General features: G+C 44.5%; 1 long non-coding RNA gene across 2 annotated transcripts in view; it reads left to right on the top strand.

The window, feature by feature from the left end:
- The window catches only part of LOC128351363 (uncharacterized), a 95,364-nt gene that overhangs the window by 68,353 nt on the left and 8,221 nt on the right, over window positions 1-18,790 (top strand). For both annotated transcript variants that reach the window (XR_008319737.1, XR_008319738.1), the window contains exon 3: window positions 9,475-9,617. This is a non-coding gene — a long non-coding RNA (uncharacterized LOC128351363). The remainder of the gene's footprint in view (window positions 1-9,474; window positions 9,618-18,790) is intronic.

Consider the following 18,790-nt stretch of genomic DNA (forward strand, 5'->3'; position numbering starts at 1 on the left):
TATAAATTAATAATAGTAATCTCTTATCAATTTCCAAATCTATTAGTTTTTGCCAGAGCCTGTCTCTTGATATGGAATCAAACGCCGATTTCAGATCTATAAATGCAGTATAAAGTGCAGCACCCGACTTAGCTGTATATTTTTCAACAAGATAATGGAGGGTCAGTGCATGTTCCGTAGTAGAACGACCTGCTCGAAAGCCAGCCTGTTCAACTGCAAGAATGTTATTTTCCTCAATCCAGTCCACCAGCTTAATTGCTAAGTGTTTAGCATAAATTTTACTAATCACACTCAGGAGACTTATAGGCCTATAATTTGCAGGATCACTCCGTCTACCTTTTTTGTATATTGGGACTATTATTGCCGCTCCCCAATGTGGTGGAATTTTTGCCGTATTATCGATATACGTGAACAGTGAGGCTAAAACTGGAACCCACCAGTCTAGGTTAGACAGAATCACCTCTATAGTAATATAATCGGTTCCAGGGGCTCTGCCTTTTTAAAATTGTCTTACAAGACCTTCTACTTCTGAGCAGGAAACCGAGTCCCATCTCGGGGGGTCATTTGTATATGTCTCAACATTCACCGTTATGGCGTCATTTTGTCTATACATTTCTTGAAAATGATGTTCCCATTTATCAGCTGGAATTATACAATCAGGTAAAGTGGGGGGTCTTCCTAATGAAGGTGCTACCAAGCGCCAAAAGGTGCTTTGATTTTTCAGTTTGGCCGCTTCTATTAACTCCTCTCCTCTCTGTATCATCCATTCAGATTTCTTTTGCTTTAATAGTCTCTTATATTGCCTCCTCATTATTAGTAAACCCTGTACATTGAGGTTAGTTGTATCATCTGTATATCTATCAAGTGCCTTTATTAACGTACCTTTCGCCTCTTGGCAATCTCTATCAAACCAGGGACGAGAAAAAACTTTCCGTCCAGTTTTTGGCATAGTGTTAATGAGTGTTGGGTGTATTAAGGTTAAGAGACTATCATAGTGATCTAACAGGCATATACCGTCAGGCACAGATGTCCCTTGAATAATAACATCCCGTAAAAACTGGGCTTTTGAGGAGTTTAGTAAATCAGTAAGACGTGCAGCCTGCCCGACAGTCCATTTTGCCCTTTGTGGGGCATTTCCCTTTGGTATGCCCAAAGCCCATTCACAGTCCGAAGAACTTCTCCCTCTTAATGTTATGTTCAGCAGTAATGGAAAATGGTCACTTTCCGGGCGAGGTATCACTTGAAAGTACCCCACCCATGGTGCTAAATTTCTTGTTACAGCAACATAGTCAATTAATGAGGGATTTGGGCCTGTCCAGTGCATATACTCAGCTGGATAATCCGGTTGCATTGCACCGTTGAACAAGTGTAGATCCAATTTATGGAGAGTTGATAATAAATTCAGACCTGAGAAATTAATTATAGCATCCTTCGACTGCCTTATTAATAGGGGAGAAGGGGTAGGTAGCATTACCGGGTAGAAATGGTATTTTGCAAAAACTGCCTCATTATTCTTCCCCAATCGGGCATTAAGATCACCAGCAATAATCAGATGAGAATCATGATGCACTATTAATATGTCTGTAATAAAGGTTTCCACTTTGGCCCATGTCTCTGTCACCTCTGTACTTGAACTCATTGGCGGTATATAGATATTAATCAGTATCAATTTAAAGCTCCCAATATTAAGTTGGGTAGCAAGGGCATAGGGGTCTAACTTAGTAAGCAGGGACAGTTGTGATGTCAGAGCTGTGGAGGCCAAGACTGCCAAGCCACCACTAGGTCTGCCTCTGCATGCAGTTCTTACCGCATTTAATGAAATCGAAATATAACCAGGAAGAGTAATATCTTCTGTCAACCAAGTTTCCTGCATTATCAATATCTCATGCTTGGTGATAAAGGACATAAAGTCAGGGTCTGTAATTTTAGCCCTTAAGCCAGCCACATTCCACACAAGTGTTGCAATCTGGTTAGAAGGCTTTGAATGTCAATCTACAACCAGCGTGTTTCCCTGTTCAGATGAGGTAGGTCCTTGGATCTGTCCCATTATTTCAGATGTTCTCTGCACAGATCTATTGCAGCACTCATTGTCCAGCGGGATTATTGTCCTCGATGATACTGTGTCTAAATCAGGGTGTTGCTTGGTCTCTTGCTCTAGGAAGCTGTTTACACTAAAAGTATCTTTACCCAACCTAGTTTGCGCATCTCTCTTTGGCAAGGAATTGTCCTTAGGTGTCAGTAGATCTGTGATGTTATCAAAGTGAGGGTCAGTTAGTATCCCCCTCCAGCTATTTTCCTTCAATTGAGCATTTTCATACAGGGCTACTTTCACATGGTCAATCAAGACTTGGTTATTGTGTATTGGGCCTTGATTTTGCAGGTCCACCACTGAGTCATGTTCCATAGAGAGTTCAGCAAGATCAGTGAAAGCTTGTTGTTCTAAAAAATTAATCCTTGACTGAGGTTCATCAGAGGTTTTCTGGAGGCTTGCCAAGTCCTCTGCAATTTCTAGTAATGTCTTTGGGGTGTTCTGTGATCCCTCGAGGGCTAGCTCGATACAATCGTAAGGAGTATTATGCCTTTTTTTTCCTTCATTCGAGGAAATTTGAGTCAGTATCTCATTTTTCTGTCCCAAGTGGTTGTTCAGTCTCACTTGCTTTGCCATCCCCTCTGGCACGATGCTATGAGCTTGACCTTGAGAGCTAGTCTGTGTTGAGAGTTCCCTAGTTATCTTCTGTTCGCTTCCAGTAAACAATGGCAGTCGGTTCTCAGATGGTTGCGGACTTAACCCTCTCCTCACTAAGGTGGTCTTAACAGTATTAGTAAAATGTCTCCTGACTTGAATTCCAAACCACGCTAAGTGTGCCCTCATCTGAAGGAGTATTCTTGGAATTTTCTCATCTCTAAAGGTGAGCAGAATTCTCTGATGAAAATTAACATCAGGTAAATATGTATACATTACAAGGTCTCTACCCAGAATATGGCATTGTGTCAGCAGACTTAATGACCTCAGAATGGCTGATTTATAACTCCATTTAGCATGATTAACTGGTATGCGCTCTATAATAAGAGCAATAGAGTTCGCTTGAAGCACACGATTTACTTTGTTGTCCTTCATCTGTCGAGATATGTGCTGCTTCATCTCAGATTTCACTGATCTTAAGGCATCTGGGCAGCTAGTCTGCTGAGATCTGTTAAAGAGCTCGGGCTGTACTTGTTTCAACATAAGAGTTATTGCATCCACTTTCCCTTCCATATTACATAGAGTTTGAAGGGTGAGCTGCAAAGTATCAGCCATTAACTTACAGAGCTGAGCCAACATCGCATTCTGCTCCGATGCAGTATTCTGCCTACTGTCAGTTGTTAAAGGGTCAGAATTTACTGCCTTGATAGCACTGTTTGTAATATCTGTAATGTCATTAGAGGATCCTAAAGCCTCATATCTATTGTAAGTAGAGAACTTAGATTGAGGACTTACAGAAGGAGTTAAGTACTGGTCCATACGAGATTGCTTGGAGCGTCTCCCCCGTTCTGTGGATTCTGTGGATTCAATCGGTTCAGTGGTTGGAATTGCACGTGAGCGTTTTTTCCGTCCCATATTAAAGTTCTATTTATTGTAGTAATAAATCAAGTTGGAGTTCTCTTTTTATCTGCAGACGGTTTGACTCGAAGTATTCAGAACGACATTTTACAGGAAAAACACAAGTGTTTCGGAGGAGCTCTGAAAACTCCAGCCATTCACCTCCATGTTGGCTCCTCCTCCTCTCCTAGATATGTACATATCAGATAGATAGATTCCAGATGAGATAAGCCAAGTTGGGCAATGATCAAGAGAACAGGTTGTAGGATGCACAGTCCCAAGCAGTTTGTCTACTCCTCAGAAGTCACTAACTGAAAGTGATCCAATCTAATCCCATGAGAGGAGTTGCTGGACACCTCCACAGTAGACTCTGTAGCAATGTCCCCTCTACCAGGTATTCCCAGATGTTGACTACAGCTCTCATCACCCCCAGCTGCAATAGCCTTTGGCTGGGGATTATGGGAGTTGTAGTCATCAACATCTGGGAAACCCTCTTACAGGGAACACTGCTCTGCAGTAACTGTGGAATCCAGCTCGACCCGAATATGAGAGATGTAATCTGCAAAAAAAGTCATTAAAAATGTCAAAGCAAGTAACCGATGGTTCCAAATTTAAATTCGGGGGGGGGGTACATACTAACCCCCTCGCAACCCTAGACAACTCAGCTAGACGTGAATTGTGGATGCCATGTGGGCAGAAAAGAACTGCTTCTTTGCTGCCCGCACTGCCAGAGCATAGCTCTTCAGATGTGCTCTGTGTTGTACCCGATCAGATTTGTGCCAAATCTTCCTCCACTTGCACTCTAGTCATCTACTTCGCTACTTCAGCTTGATGTCAATTTCTGCAGACTCTAGGTCAGTCCTGGAGAGTTGGCAACCCTACCCTTACCCCAGTAGCATCCCATACACGCGGGACGGGGTGATGGTAAATGAGCCATAGGTATGGGTCATTCCTGTTCCCCTCTCCCCGCCTGCCTTGCTCTGCCTTGCCTTGCCTGCTGCTTCATTAACCTTTGGGATGCAGGCTGATTGTTTGTCTGGTTCCCTAACCAGGTGAAAATCCAGCCTGGGCACCAAGGGTTAATGTGGCAGCGTGTGAGAGAGCAAGACAGCCAGTTTGGAGAGAAGAGTGCATGAACGAGCCACATCTGGGGCTTGTTTACCACCACTACCCATCCTGCCAGTATGGGCCACTATAACCGTACCCCTTTTCCCAGCAGCAGCTGAATGGCACAGTATCAGGGACTTTGGGACCTGAACAAGACATCTCTTGGGTTCAGCTGGGACTTAGCCTAAGTGAGTTATTCAGGGCTGGAAGTGCTGAGGCCCCAGAAAGCCTTCAGGCACAGAAGCGAATCAAGGTGTCCAAGATCTTCTCAAATAACAGTTGTACGAAGCCTCTGGATTATTTTGTATTTATTAATTATTATTATTTTATTTTATTTTATTTTATTTTATTTTATTTTATTTTATTTCCCACTCTTCCTCCAAGGAGTCCTGAGCGGTGTACTACATACTTAGGTTTCTCCTCGCAACAGCCCTGTGAAGTAGGTTAGGCTGAGAGAGAAGTGACTGGCCCAGAGTCAACCAGCAAGTATCATGGCTGAATGGGGATTTGAACTCGGGTCTTCCCGGTCCTAGTCCAGCACTCTAACCACTACACCACACTGACCTCCTATACGTGTGGGAAACCTAATGCACCCTTCTGCCTTTGCATAGCCAACCATGCAGTACAGTACCTTCGATTACACTCTGGACCCGGCTGAAGTCCCCTGTTCCAGCAACAGACAGCAAGAATCCTGGGTTGGAAAGAGAAGTGCACAGCCCACGTCTAGATTTGGGGATTGCTGCTCACATCCCTAGCCAGGTCCTGATGCAGTGTCAGGAACTGACAGCACCAGTCATTGTTGGGTACAGTCACGGGTGGTCCAAGGCATTGTGGCGCTTGAGACAAGCTGCCAAATGCTGCCTCGCCCTTCAACAGTGGGGAATCCAGCCCCCTTTAAAGACTGACCCTTGCGAGCATTGAAAGCAGTGAGAGCAGAAGGGAAATTTGCTAGCAGCTTCATTGCATTCCCTTAGGCTTTTTGCAAGCTTTGAGAGGCATGGCAGGAGTTGCTAAACACCTTGCTAAAATTGCAAGTGTGCATGTCAGTCCCAAAGAGCTACTCTGATGGCAAGGGTAGGGGGCATCGACATCGTGCCACCCTTCCGGTGTCCCCAAAATTTGCTGCTTGAGGCAACCACCTTACCTCATGAAAGGACTGCCCCCAAGTACAGTGGGCGTGGGGTGAAGCTCCATGACCTTCCTTGTTTCTTTGGATGAGGGTGATGGTTGTATAAATGATGAACCATTATTTGATCAGGTGCCACAGAAAAGATCTGAAGATCTCTGATTCCATCGCCTGCGGTGGGGGGGAGTGGGGAGGAAAACTACTTCTGGATTTCCTTTCGTTATGATATTCTGTCACTGTTATGGCATGCTTGATATCAGCTGGATGAACAGATGGGCTTTATGGTTCATTTCAAACTGCTCAGTCAGTCAAACAGCACAAATTGCATTAATTCCCTCACGGTTTGAACCAAAAGCCAAATATTCTGGGAAACCACACTGTAGGTGGGAATAGGATTCCTTGTCATTATCTCTGACCTTGCAAGATACAATTGTGAATTCAAAGCTTTTTTTTTTTTTAAAGGTAAGTGTGCAATTTCCATCACCACAAAGAAACATTGTCTCATGTGTATCCTGCATAACAAAGAAGGAATTCCATCAGCCTTTCCAAATTGTACTTGTAGCACTCAAGTTGTTTCCCCCATGAAAAATCATGGAGGTAGAAAGTTCCCCTGACTAATACGGTGGGTTCAGACAATGCATAAAAAGTCAAATCCTAATTCTTGGAGTTCAGCAGCAAGCCCGACTTCCAGTGGGGAGGGGTGGAAATAAGCCAATATCTGTTGTATCATCCAATTCTGCCAGTGTCAGCTTATTCTGCCCTACTAACAGAACCAATAGCTGTAGCCAAGAGTTGAAGTTGGGTACAGATGTTGGCTCTGGAACCGTAAGTGGGGCAGAATAAGCCATCACTGGAGGGTTTGGACAATGTGACCAATGTTGGTGATAAGCCAACATTGAGAGCTCCCAGAGCTCTCTACCGAACTCTGGGAACCGGAGATTCAGCTTTTTATGTGTTGTCTGAACCCACGCATAGCCACAACTGAAAAATTCCAAATGGATGAAAGATACTAAAGCTGTCCATATGAGCAGCCCTACCCAGGCTTGTGCAGCCCTACCAGGTAGCCTACTGCCTTGCCGGGTAGCCTGGATGTTTGCCCTGGGCACAAGTGTGCCCTTCTACCTGGCTTCCCAGTCGTGTGTCTGCTCGGGGTGTCTGCAGAGACACAGAGTTGGGCATCTAGAGCACCCAGGTTGCGAGAAAATCCCCCAGTGCACCACACTACTTGCATGGTGGATTCCTGGAAGCTGGGCTGCATTTCCTGGACTCCACATAGCCACACAGCTCCCAGCAGCACCCACCGTGGGGGCACACGAGCTGCACAGCCACAACAGGTCTTTGGGGGGGAAATCTCTCATATTCAGGCCGACTTAGTCTCCACAATTACTTCAGTATCTAATGTGGAGGTGTCCAGCAACTCCTCTTGTGTGGTTAGGTTGGATCAGTTCCAGTTTGTGACTCTTGAGGACGTGGACAAGCTGCTTGGAGTGGTGCGGCCTATCACCTGTCTACTTGATCCTTGCCTGACATGGCTTATACTATCTGGCGGGAGGGGGGTAGTTGTAGGAGGCCTGGTAGAAATCATAAATGCTTCTCTGAGGGAGGGTAGGATGCCTCCTTGTCTTAAGGAGGCAATTATTAGACCACTTCTAAAGAAGCCTGCCTTGGATCCCTCAGAGCTGGGTAACTACAGGCCTGTCTCCAACTTTCTGTGGTTGGGCAAGGTAATTGAGAAGGCTGCAGCTTCCCATCAACAGACAGTCTTAGAGGAAACCAATTATCTAGACCCGTTTCAGACTGGCGTTCAGGTGGGTTATGGGGTGGAGACTGCCTTGGTTGGCCTGATGAATGATCTCCAATTGGCAATTGACAAGTGTGACTCTGTTGGTGATTGACAAGTGTGACTCTGTTGGCAATTGACAAGTGTGACTCTGTTGGTCCTTTTGGACCTCTCAGCGGCTTTCAATACTATCAACCATTGTATCCTTCTGGAGCATCTGAGGGGGTTGGGAGTGGGGGGCACTGCTCTGCAGTGCTTCTGCTCCTACCTTTCAGGGCAGATTCCAGATGGTGTCCCTCAGGGACTTTTGTTCTTCAAAATCTGAACTTTCATATTGTCTCCCTCAGGGCTCTGTATTGTCTCTGATGTTGTTTAACATCTACATGAAACCACTGAGAGACATCATCAGGAGATTTGGTGCAGGGTGCTATCAGTATGCTGATGACACCCAAATCATTTCTCCATGTCAGCTTCATCAGGAGAAGGCATAACCTCCATCAGTGCCTTCCTGGAGATGGTGATGGGCTGGATGAGGGATAACAAACTGAGACAGAATCCAGATAAGACAGAGGTACTTATTGTGCGGGGTCAAAACTCAGGAGATGAGTTTGATCTGCCTGTTCTGGATGGGGTCACACTTCTCCAGAAGGAACAGGTGTGCAGTCTGGGGGTGCTTCTGGATCTGGGCCTCTCCCTGGTGTCCCAGGTCAAGGCGGTGGCCAGAGGTGCCTTTTATCAGCTTTGGCTGATACGCCAGCTGCGTCCATTTCTTGAGATGAATGACCTCAGGACAGTAGTACATATGCTGGTAACCTCCAGACTGGACTACTGCAATGCACTCTATGCCTTTGTATGTAGTTGTTCAGAATGCGGCAGCCAGGTTGGTCTCCAGGTCATCTCAGAGAGACCATATTACTCCTGTATTGAAAGAGCTACACTGGCTGCCGATAAGTTTCCAGGCAAAATACAAGGTGCTGGTTATAACCTATAAAGCCCTAAATGGCTTGGGCCCTGGGTATTTAAGAGAACGTCTTCTTCGGCATGAACCCCACCGCTGATTTAGATCATCAGGAGAGGTCCATCTGCAGCTGCCCCCGGCTCGTCTGGTGGCTACTCGGGGACGGGCCTTCTCAGTTGGTGCCCCGATGCTTTGGAATGCGCTCCCTGCTGAAATAAGAGCTTCCTCATCTCTAAGAATTTTTTAAAAATCTTTAAAGACACATTTGTTCATCCAGGCTTTTAATTAAATCTATTTAAATAGTTTTAACTTCATTATAAAATATTGTTTTAAGGTTTTAAATTCTTATAATGTTTTATCTTTTTGTTGTCATTTATTTTAACCAATGTTTTAATTTGTCATGTATTTGTTTTAACTAATGTTTTGACTTTTTGTTGTTGTTGTAAACTGCCCAGAGACGTAAGTTTTGGGTGGTATAAAAATATGTTAAATAAACAAACAAAAAAACAGGAAAAAGGATTGCTGGGGCGGTGAAGGGGAGGGAAGATCGAGCCTGCTTTCCCCTCGCACCCTCCCTGCCCTGCTCACATGTCACGGGAATGACCTTACTTTCTATTGCCCTGATAAAAACTATCCAGTATAATAGTTTTCTCATGTTCAGATACATGAAAATGGCTTAATTCAAATCATCTTGGGGCAGTTTTCATACTCCCATAGATTTCTTTTTAACTATTTCAAATCTGTTATATTATTATTTCCAAGAACCATTTCTCACATCACACAGCTACAAACCCAGGTTGCCACAATGTAAGCTAAACAGAGAATGGCAGCTACATGGCTACCTGAGAAGTGGGCCTGTATGATACCAAAGCTTGATGCATTTACACTTTATATATTTACCTGTATGCATATTTATATTTTAGGATGTCTACACTGCTTTTTGATCTTAGTTTACAAGTGGGACTACAGAACTGCAGATTACAACAATACCAGTTTATGCAAAGCCACATCTCTTCTGAAACAAACGTTTTGCCACTCATCAACTGATAAGAGCCAAGAAAGCCAGGTCAGCATCTTTCTGAGGGGCTTTGGTGCCATTACAAAAAATGCCTCATCGCCTGTACCCACCTGCCACACTTCTCACAGTGGAAGGACCTGAGTAGGACCTCAGTTGTCCAATGTGGGCATGCAGTTTCAAAAACAAAAAATATATAGCGTGCTAAGATCTATATACTTGTACCACAAAAAGAACCAAAAAGACCCTACATCAAACTAGCCCCACCCACCCCCAAAAAGGAATAACCACAATATGATGGGAAATTACTATATTGGAAGGTGTATTCAATATGGATCAATTGGAAGTAAATAGAACAACGGTATATACATCAAGAAACAATAGAATCCTCCGTGGAAATGACCATGAACACAATAGAGTCCATAGGCTATATATCAAAACAGAGCAATGGAGTAGCTAAGATGAAATTATTGGTGAAGACATCCACACTACAGTGAACCGGTGACCTCCGTTTCAAAATAGTTCTTTACATCCAATTGATCCATATTGAATACACCTTCCAATATAGTATTTTTCCATCATATTATGGTTATTCTTTTTGTTTTTTGGTTTGTTTGGTTTTTTGCTAGTTTGATGTAAGATCTTTTTGGTTCTTTTTGTGGTGTGCAGTTTCATACAGATAGAAGTGGTCATCCAGGTCCCAAACTGTTTATGACAGTTCTTTTTGCACCTGCAGACCCACCACATCCTCAAATATTACCTATGGACCCCCATCTTATTTATGTCTTTTCATAAGGCACTAGTAAAAATTAGAGGGTGGGGGAATAATATTTGGGATAATTATTTTCAACAACTTGATTCTGGCTCCCCAGCAAGATAATTAAATTTAGTGCTGCACAGATTTTCCACAGATCATCTAGATCTGGAGCCCCAGGGGTTAAACCCTTGCTTTAGGGCTTTAAAGGTAGAGGCCAGCACTTTGAAACTGAGCCCTTTGGGTTGGCATTCAATAGCAACCGCTCCTGAACAAAAAGCGGTACCATTTCACATGTCCCCAATAATGGCAAGCAATTGTGATATCCAATACAGTCTACGAATCTTTAATATGTATAGAACCGAAGCACCTTAGGCGTGCATAGGCAGCATGGGAGTAAAAGTTTAACTAAACTCCAGCGAAAGATACTAGAAACATGTAGGTTTCATATCATTCCCTAATTTTAATGGGGGGGGGGTGAGAGAGAGAGAGAGATGGAAGAGGAAGGATTTCCTGGTGGTTTTCTTTAAGTGTTTTAGGCCATTGCTTCTTTGGCTTTCAAGACACAAAAAGTTAACACATCGCCTTGGCAATGAATTCATCCTTTCCACAGGGCATACGTGCTCTAAGAAGAGATTGTTAATGTGGCATTATTTAGCCTAATTGGCTCTCTGAAAACAGAGCAAGGTCAAATCAGCTAAGCCAAAGAGTTCCTTATCAGCTCAGACAGCACAGCAGGGAGAGAAAAGGCACCTGAAAGAAGGATTTATCTCTCATTGTTTCTTGCACCATGGCACAGTACTCAGGTTAACACAGATAGATCTTGCTGAAGAATGTCCTTACGTTTCTTAACATGCAGATACAATGCATTATGGCTTAAAGCAAATTGTTTCTACAGAGAGCTACCAAATACTAAGCCAAACAATTAGCCCAACGGTAGCTCAGTGCTATCCTAATTGGCAACATCTCATGTTTTTGGGCAGAGGTCTTTTGTCAGAGCCAAAAGATTAAGTATGTTCTAGAACAGATCGAGAAGAGCTGTTCCTTCCCACCCTAAGAGCCTTCTAATACCATCTTATGTTAGAGGACATTACACTGCTTCTTAACTATAAATGCTCCTTGCTTTGGGAAATCAAAAGCGTTTGCAGTGGCTTCTGGGATGACTTTATTTGCAATTACTGAATTCTGCAGTTAATGACTGAACCCTAGACTAAATTGCTCATGAGCAGTCCCATTGAAATTAATGGGGGAATATGTCATGACTAGTGTCTCCATTAATTTCAATGGGACTACTCATGAGTAATTTAATCTGGACATCAGCCACTGACTTTATCATCATCTTCTAATCTAGGTTCTTCAGCTCTGTGACTCTGGCTCTCCTTAACTGAACTGCTTCAAGACCGATCACTGAGATGAAATTGTTAAAAGTCTGCTCAGACTTGCTTTTCTTTTCAGAAAAGGAAGAGCACTTTGCTACTAGAGACAAAGACTCCTTCCTGAAACCATGGACAGTTGCTGCCAGCCATGTAGATCAGGTTTCTTAACCTTGGGCCCCCAGATGTTGTTACACTACAACTCCCAGAATCCCCAGCCACAAAGGCCACATCTGGGGATTCTGGGAGTTGTAGTCCAACAACTTCTGGGGGCCCAAGGTTAAGAAACCCTGATGTAGATGATACTGAGCTAGTTAGATCAAGTCTGGCTCAATATACATCAGCTTCCCCTGCTTCTAAGAGTCTGCTGGCCCAGCAATTTCTTTTTAGGCAACCACTTTCATTTCCATTCTGGGTTAAAGTTACACACCTAACAATCATACATTACAGGAAACAGAAGTAAGGTGCAGGTAGAATGGAATTGGATAGTTCAGCAAGAGAACGAAGCTGCAGCCATTTGATCGTGGTCACACAAGTCCCTGTAGACTAGTCCCTGTAACCTGCCTATGTCATTGAATACTATGTGTATCATCTAGCTCTGTACATAAAAACTGATTGTACACCAACAGACTATTGAGAATAGATAAGACTAGCAATGTACCACTGTAGCACAGCAAATATTTTCAGTTATGCATAAGCATCTCTATACTAATTAAAACTGAAGATTCACTGCCTTCTGAAATCCCAAGGCGGCCTAGAAACATGAGCTGTGCATTGTGATGCGATCCTTAACTTGCCTGGAAACTGAGAGGTTATCCCATTTCCATCTCCTCACTCCAGCTAGTTGTGATCAGAGCAAAGATGCAGCATTGCCGTAGCTAATTTCTATCCAATTTCAGCATTAGACCTTTACACAAAACCAAAATAATGATGTGGTACAAAATTACCAACTGAGGTTAAATTATTTTCTGTTTGTGAAGTACCCCTATAATTTTGTAACTGTAAGTCCACCGCAATCATAGCAGCATTACACAGATAAATGAGGATTGCACATTACAAACACCATCACACAAGCAAACATACGGTAGGGACAGAGAGCAAAACGTAAGCAGGTTATATGGCATGTGATGGGGTAGTCAGTCCCTTTATTTTAGTTCACAAAATAGCAACAATCTAAGATGTTTAAACAGTGTGGCAATTAGGTTCCTTTAAAATAAAGGTATACAATTCCTCACATTTCAAATCACGACGCCCACAAACAGTAAATTAGTTGGGTGATGCATTATTTAGACTAGCACTGAACCCTTAGTATACTGGAACTTGAGTGGGAGGGAAATTGACAATAGAAAATACTCTCCCTTAAAGTGAGCCATGAATCCATGGCAGGGGTGGGCAAACGTGGCAGATAGAATTACAACTTCTATCATCCCCAACCACAATAAATTGTGGCTGGGGTTGATGGGAGCTCTAGTTCAACAACAGCTGGGGGGCCACGTTTGCCCACCCCTGATCCACTGACATAAACGCCTCCAAGGAAAGAACGGGGGGTGGGGGGGAGTCAGTGATACTCTACCATCTCCCAAAAAAGAGATTAACAAAGGCTGATAACAAAATATAGATCATAAGAAGAGTCTGCCAAAACAGCAAGAATCAGAGAATTAGAGACTCACCAATGGATCATACATGGACAAAAAGACTATTGTCCGGTTCTTATGATTAATGCAATGTTAGTTTGATGGGAATCCGAGGTTGCCACCATGAGCGTACTCCCATGGAGCATGTCATGTGAACCAGGGAAAATGTCAGCCATCTCTGGTTGGCAACATGACAACCTGAGATCATCAAGCCAGCTTCAGATCACAATTACAAATGTTACCCAAATATTTGAACTGAAACATGATCAGCAACTTCAGGTACAACTAGGTTGTCACATGTCCTGGATTGATCTGGACAGTCCAAGAATCAGACATCCTTTCCAGGATGGAGGGAAGGTTTTGTCTTGGATGTCCAGGAATTTGAGCCGGGAAGATTGCTTTACATGAATTTTATCTGTTTTTCTGGTGCTTCTCTCCAAGCATTGTAGCTACATGGTGTCAATGTTTAAAAGGCCCATATTCTTGTCTTTCTCTGCCACCAGTACTTCTGACTGACTGGGTCTGCTCTCTCTATAAGGCTTGGTAAACCCCTCCCACTCCTTTCTGGATCATCTTTAGAGTTAGCAACGGTGGTAGTAGGCATCTGGTTTTAGTTGTGAAGTATATTAACAGAGAAACCCCCCTTTTCTCCAGTGGCATTTGTCGGGGTCCCCCTTCTCTCTAGAACAGGGATTCTCAATGTTGGGTCCCCAGATGTTATTGGACTTCAGCTCCCATAATCCTCAACCAAAAGACACTGGGACTGGGGATTATGGGAGCTGAAGTCCAATAATATCTGGGGACCCAATGCTGAGAATCCCTGCTCTAGAACACTCATTGCCAGATGCAGCACCTGCAGTCTTGTCAAGGCCTCTCTTAGCCAGCAGGAAGTAACTCCTGTGTGGAGTAGAAGGAAGAAATGCAACAAAACACAAGTCTCCTTGATTGTTACAACATGAAAGATAAAACTCTGCAAAAACTCCACTCTCAGCGACTGCTCCCCAAAGTCAAGCACTCTTTCCAATTCTAGTTTTAAAAGTAGGGTTTTTAAATGTCCCCACCCCACCCCTGGCTTTGACTGTTGTGTCCAGAAATTATCTCTGAAGAATGTGGCAACCCTAGGCAAAACTAACTTCTCTCAAGTTTTCCTTTTAGAGCAAGCATTAACCCAAACCATTCTGATTTTAAAATATACCATCCCTCATGCAAATCGTTTAAGAATCACATGGCTTCAATAAGATGAAGTCCTTGTTAGAACATAAGAACAGCCCTCCTGGATCAGGCCCAAGGCCCATCTAGTCCAGCATCCTGTTTCACACAGTGGCCCACCAGATGCCGCTGGAAGCCACAGACAGGAGTTGAGGGCGTGCCCTCTCTCCTGCCATTACTCCCCTGCAACTGGTACTCAGAGGCATCCTGCCTTTGAGGCTAGAGGTGGCCCACAGCCCTCCGACTAGTAGCCATTGATAGACCTCTCCTCTATGAAGTCATCCAAACCCCTCTTAAAGCCATCCAGGTGGTGGCTGTCACCACATCCTGTGGCAGAGAGTTCCACAAGTGGATCACGCGTTGTGTGAAAAAGTACTTCCGTTTGTTGGTCCTAGACCTCCTGGCAATCAATTTCATGGAGTGACCCCTGGTTCTAGTGTTGTGTGAGAGGGAAAAGAATCTTTTTCTCTCCACTTTCTCCATGCCATGCATGATTTTATAGACCTCTATCATGTCTCCCCGCAGTCGTCTTTTTTCTAAACTAAAAAGCCCCAGGTGTTGTAGTCTTGCCTCATAAGAAAGGTGCTCTAGGCCCCTGATATCTTGGTTGCCCTCTTCTGTACCTTCTCCAGTTCAACAATGTCCTTTTTAAGATGTGGTGACCAGAATTGTACGCAGTACTCCAGGTGTAGCTGCACCATAGTTTTGTATAAGGGCATTATAATGTTAGCCGTTTTATTTTCAATCCCCTTCCTAATGATCCCTAGCATGGAATTTGCCTTTTTCACAGCTGCTGCACATTGAGTCGACACTTTAAACGAGCTGTCAACCGCAACCCAAAGATCCCTCTCCTGGTCCATCACCGACAGCTCGGATCCCATCAGCATATACTCGAAGTTGGGGGTTTTCGTCCCAATGTGCATCACTTTACACTTGCTAATATTGAACCGCATTTGCCATTTTTTCGCCCACTCCCCCAGTTCGGAGAGATCCTTTTGGAGCTGCTCACAATCCGTTTTGGATTTCACTACCCGGAAGAGTTTGGTATCATCTGCAAATTTGGCCACATCGCTGCTTACCCCTGCTTCTAGATCATTTATGAATAAATTAAAAAGCACCGGACCCAGTACAGATCCCTGGGGGACCCCACTTCTTACTTCCCTCCATTGTGAAAACTCTCCATTTATACCTACCCTGTTTCCTGTCTTTCAACCAGTTAGCAATCCACACATGTACTTGTCCCCTTATCCTGTGACTGCTAAGTTTCCTCAGGAGTCTTTGATGAGGAACTTTGTCAAAAGCTTTTTGGAAGTCCAGGTAGACTATGTCAACTGGATCACCTTGATCCACACACTCGTTGACACTCTCAAAGAAGTCCAAAAGGTTGGTGAGGCAAGATTTCCCTTTGCAGAAGCCATGCTGGCTCACTCCCAGCAGGGCCTGTTCTTCTAAGTGCTTTACAATTTTATCCTTGAGGATGCTTTCCATCAATTTGCCTGGAACAGACGTTAGGCTAACTGGCCTATAATTTCCCGGATCGCCCCTGGATCCCTTTTTGAAAATCAGTGTTACATTTGCTACTCTCCAGTCCTCTGGTACAGAGCCCGATTTCAGGGATAAGTTAAATATTTTAGCAAGGAGGTCAGCAATTTCACATTTGAGTTCTTTGAGGACTCTTGGATGGATGCCATCCGGCCCTGGTGATTTGTTAGCTTTCAGTTTTTCCAGACAGTTTAGAACATCTTCCTTTGTCACTTCTATCTGACCCAGCTCTCTAGCCTCAATCCCTAAAAAGCCTGGTTCAGGAACAGGTATATGCTCAGTATCCTCTGCCGTGAAGACAGATGCAAAGAACTCAGCTTCTCTGCAACCTCCATGTTCTCCTTAATAATCCCTTTCACTCCCTCATTGTCTAATGGTCCAACTGCCTCCCTGGCAGGTTTCCTGCTTCTGATGTACTTAAAGAAGTTTTTGTTATTCCCCTTGATACTTCTGGCTAAATGTTCCTCAAACTCTCTTTTTGCCTCCCTTATTGTCACCTTGCATTTCTTTTGCCAGAGTTTGTGTTCCTTTCTGTTCTCTTCATTTGGACAGGCCTTCCAATTTCGGAAGGAAGTCTTCTTCCCTTTTATGGCTTCCTTTACGGTACCCGTTAGCCATGCTGGCATCCTCCTGGACTTAGTGGTACCTTTCCTCCTTTTGGGTATACAATCTAACTTGGCTTCTAGTATTGTGGTTTTGAGTAAACTCCATGCACTCTGGAGCGAAGTGACTCTCCTGATTTTCCCCCTCAGCTTTCTTTTCACCATACTCCTCATTTGGGAGAAGTTTCCTCTTCTGAAATTCAAAATGTCTGTGTTAAGACATCCTTGGTGATTCTCTCCCCACATGTATGCTGAATTTGATGGCACTGTGGTCACTGTTCCCTAAAGGGTCGATGACACTGACATCACGCACCAGGTCCTGGGTGTCACTCAGAATTAGTTCCAAGGTCACCTTCTCTCTGGCTGGTTCCATGACCAACTGTTCTAGGGCACAGTCATTTAGCATATCTAGAATTTTGACCTCTTTGTCCTGACTTGAATGTGAATTTACCCAGTCTATGTGTGGGTAGTTGAAATCACCCATAATTACAGCCCTGCCTCTCCTTGACGCCTCCCTGATTTCCTCCTGCAACTCCCAGTCACTGTCGGCATTTTGATCCAGAGGGCAATAGCACTTCCCCAGTAGCACGTTCCCTTTCTGGCCTTGTATAGTCACCCACAGGGTTTCTGTGGAGGACTCCAGTCCACCTAGGTTTTCTAGCTTGTTAGATTCTATCCCTTCTTTAACATACAGTGCTACCCCTCCTCCAAGGCACCCCTCCCTGTCCTTTCTATAGAGTTTATACCCAGGGATAACAGTGTCCCACCAGTTCTTACTGTTCCACCGTGTTTCTGTTATGCCCACTATATCTATTTCTGTGTTAGCAACCAAGCACTCCAGCTCACCCATCTTGGCTCGGAGGCTTCTGGCATTGGCATATAAGCACCTATACACTGAATCTCTCCTGATGTATGCTATTCTTTTGACTCTTTGACCTGCTGGCACTGGCTCCCGTCTGCTCTTTATGCGGTTCTGCTCTGTCCCCTTCTGTTTTATCTTAATTCTTTGCAGCCTCACACTTTAAAGGATAGCTTTTGCCAAACGGAATACTGCCCAGCTCTCATCGGCTGTTCCCCAGGTGTCATTTTAAAAGCTGCTCTGCAATCTTTTTGATTTTAAGAGCCAGCAGTCTGGTTCCATCTTGGTTCAAGTGCAGCCCGTCCCTTTTGTACAGGCCTTGCTTGCCCCAAAATGTGTACCAGTGCCTAACAAATCTAAAGCCCTCCTCCCGGCACCAATGTCTCATCCACGCATTGAAACCCCTCAGCTCTGCCTGTCTCACTGTACTTGCGCGTGGAACAGGTAGCATTTCTGAGAATGCTACTTTGGGGGTCCTGGACTTCAAAATTCTACCTATCCGCCTAAATTTGGCTTCCAGGACCTCCCGACTGCATTTCCCCACATCGTTGGTGCCAACGTGCACCATGACAGCTGTCTCCTCCCCAGCACTGCCTAGGAACCTGTCTAGACGCTGCATAATGTCCGCAACCTTCGCACCAGGCAGGCAAGTCACCGTGCGGTCAACACGCGGGTCACAAACCCATCTCTCTATCCCTCTAATGATCGAATCACCAACTACAAGGAGGCCCCCACCCCCCAGAGGAGTATCCCCTGTGCAAGAGGATATGGGCTCATCATCCACGGAAGGGGTCCCTTCTAAAGGAACATTTCCCTCTTCCTCAGACCGATGTCCTCCTTGCCCAAGACCTTCATTCTCCCTGACAGCAGAGGAGCTACCAGCCCTGGAGTGGGATGCCTCCATCACATCTCTGAAGGTCTCGTTCACATGCCTCTCTGTCTCTCTGAGCTTCTCCAGATCCGCCACCTTGGTCTCGAGGGAATGGATTTGTTCCCTGAGAGCCGGGAGCTCCTTGCACCGAGCACACACCCATGACTTCTGCCCTATGGTCTGTTGCTATGGTCCTAGGAGACAATTTACTTCAGCTTTAAACTGCCCCACGTTTATCTCCCTAAGTAGTTATTTAGGCTTCTCAAAGGACAGATACTCGTCTCTGATAAGTACATCCTGCAGAAAAGAGAAAAACCCACCCCTTAATCCTAATGTAGCGGTCTGCTTCATTAGCCTCTGTCTATGAATCGTAATGAGAA

The sequence above is a fragment of the Hemicordylus capensis genome, chromosome 1, assembly GCF_027244095.1.
Source record: "Hemicordylus capensis ecotype Gifberg chromosome 1, rHemCap1.1.pri, whole genome shotgun sequence".
Lineage (NCBI taxonomy): Eukaryota > Metazoa > Chordata > Lepidosauria > Squamata > Cordylidae > Hemicordylus > Hemicordylus capensis.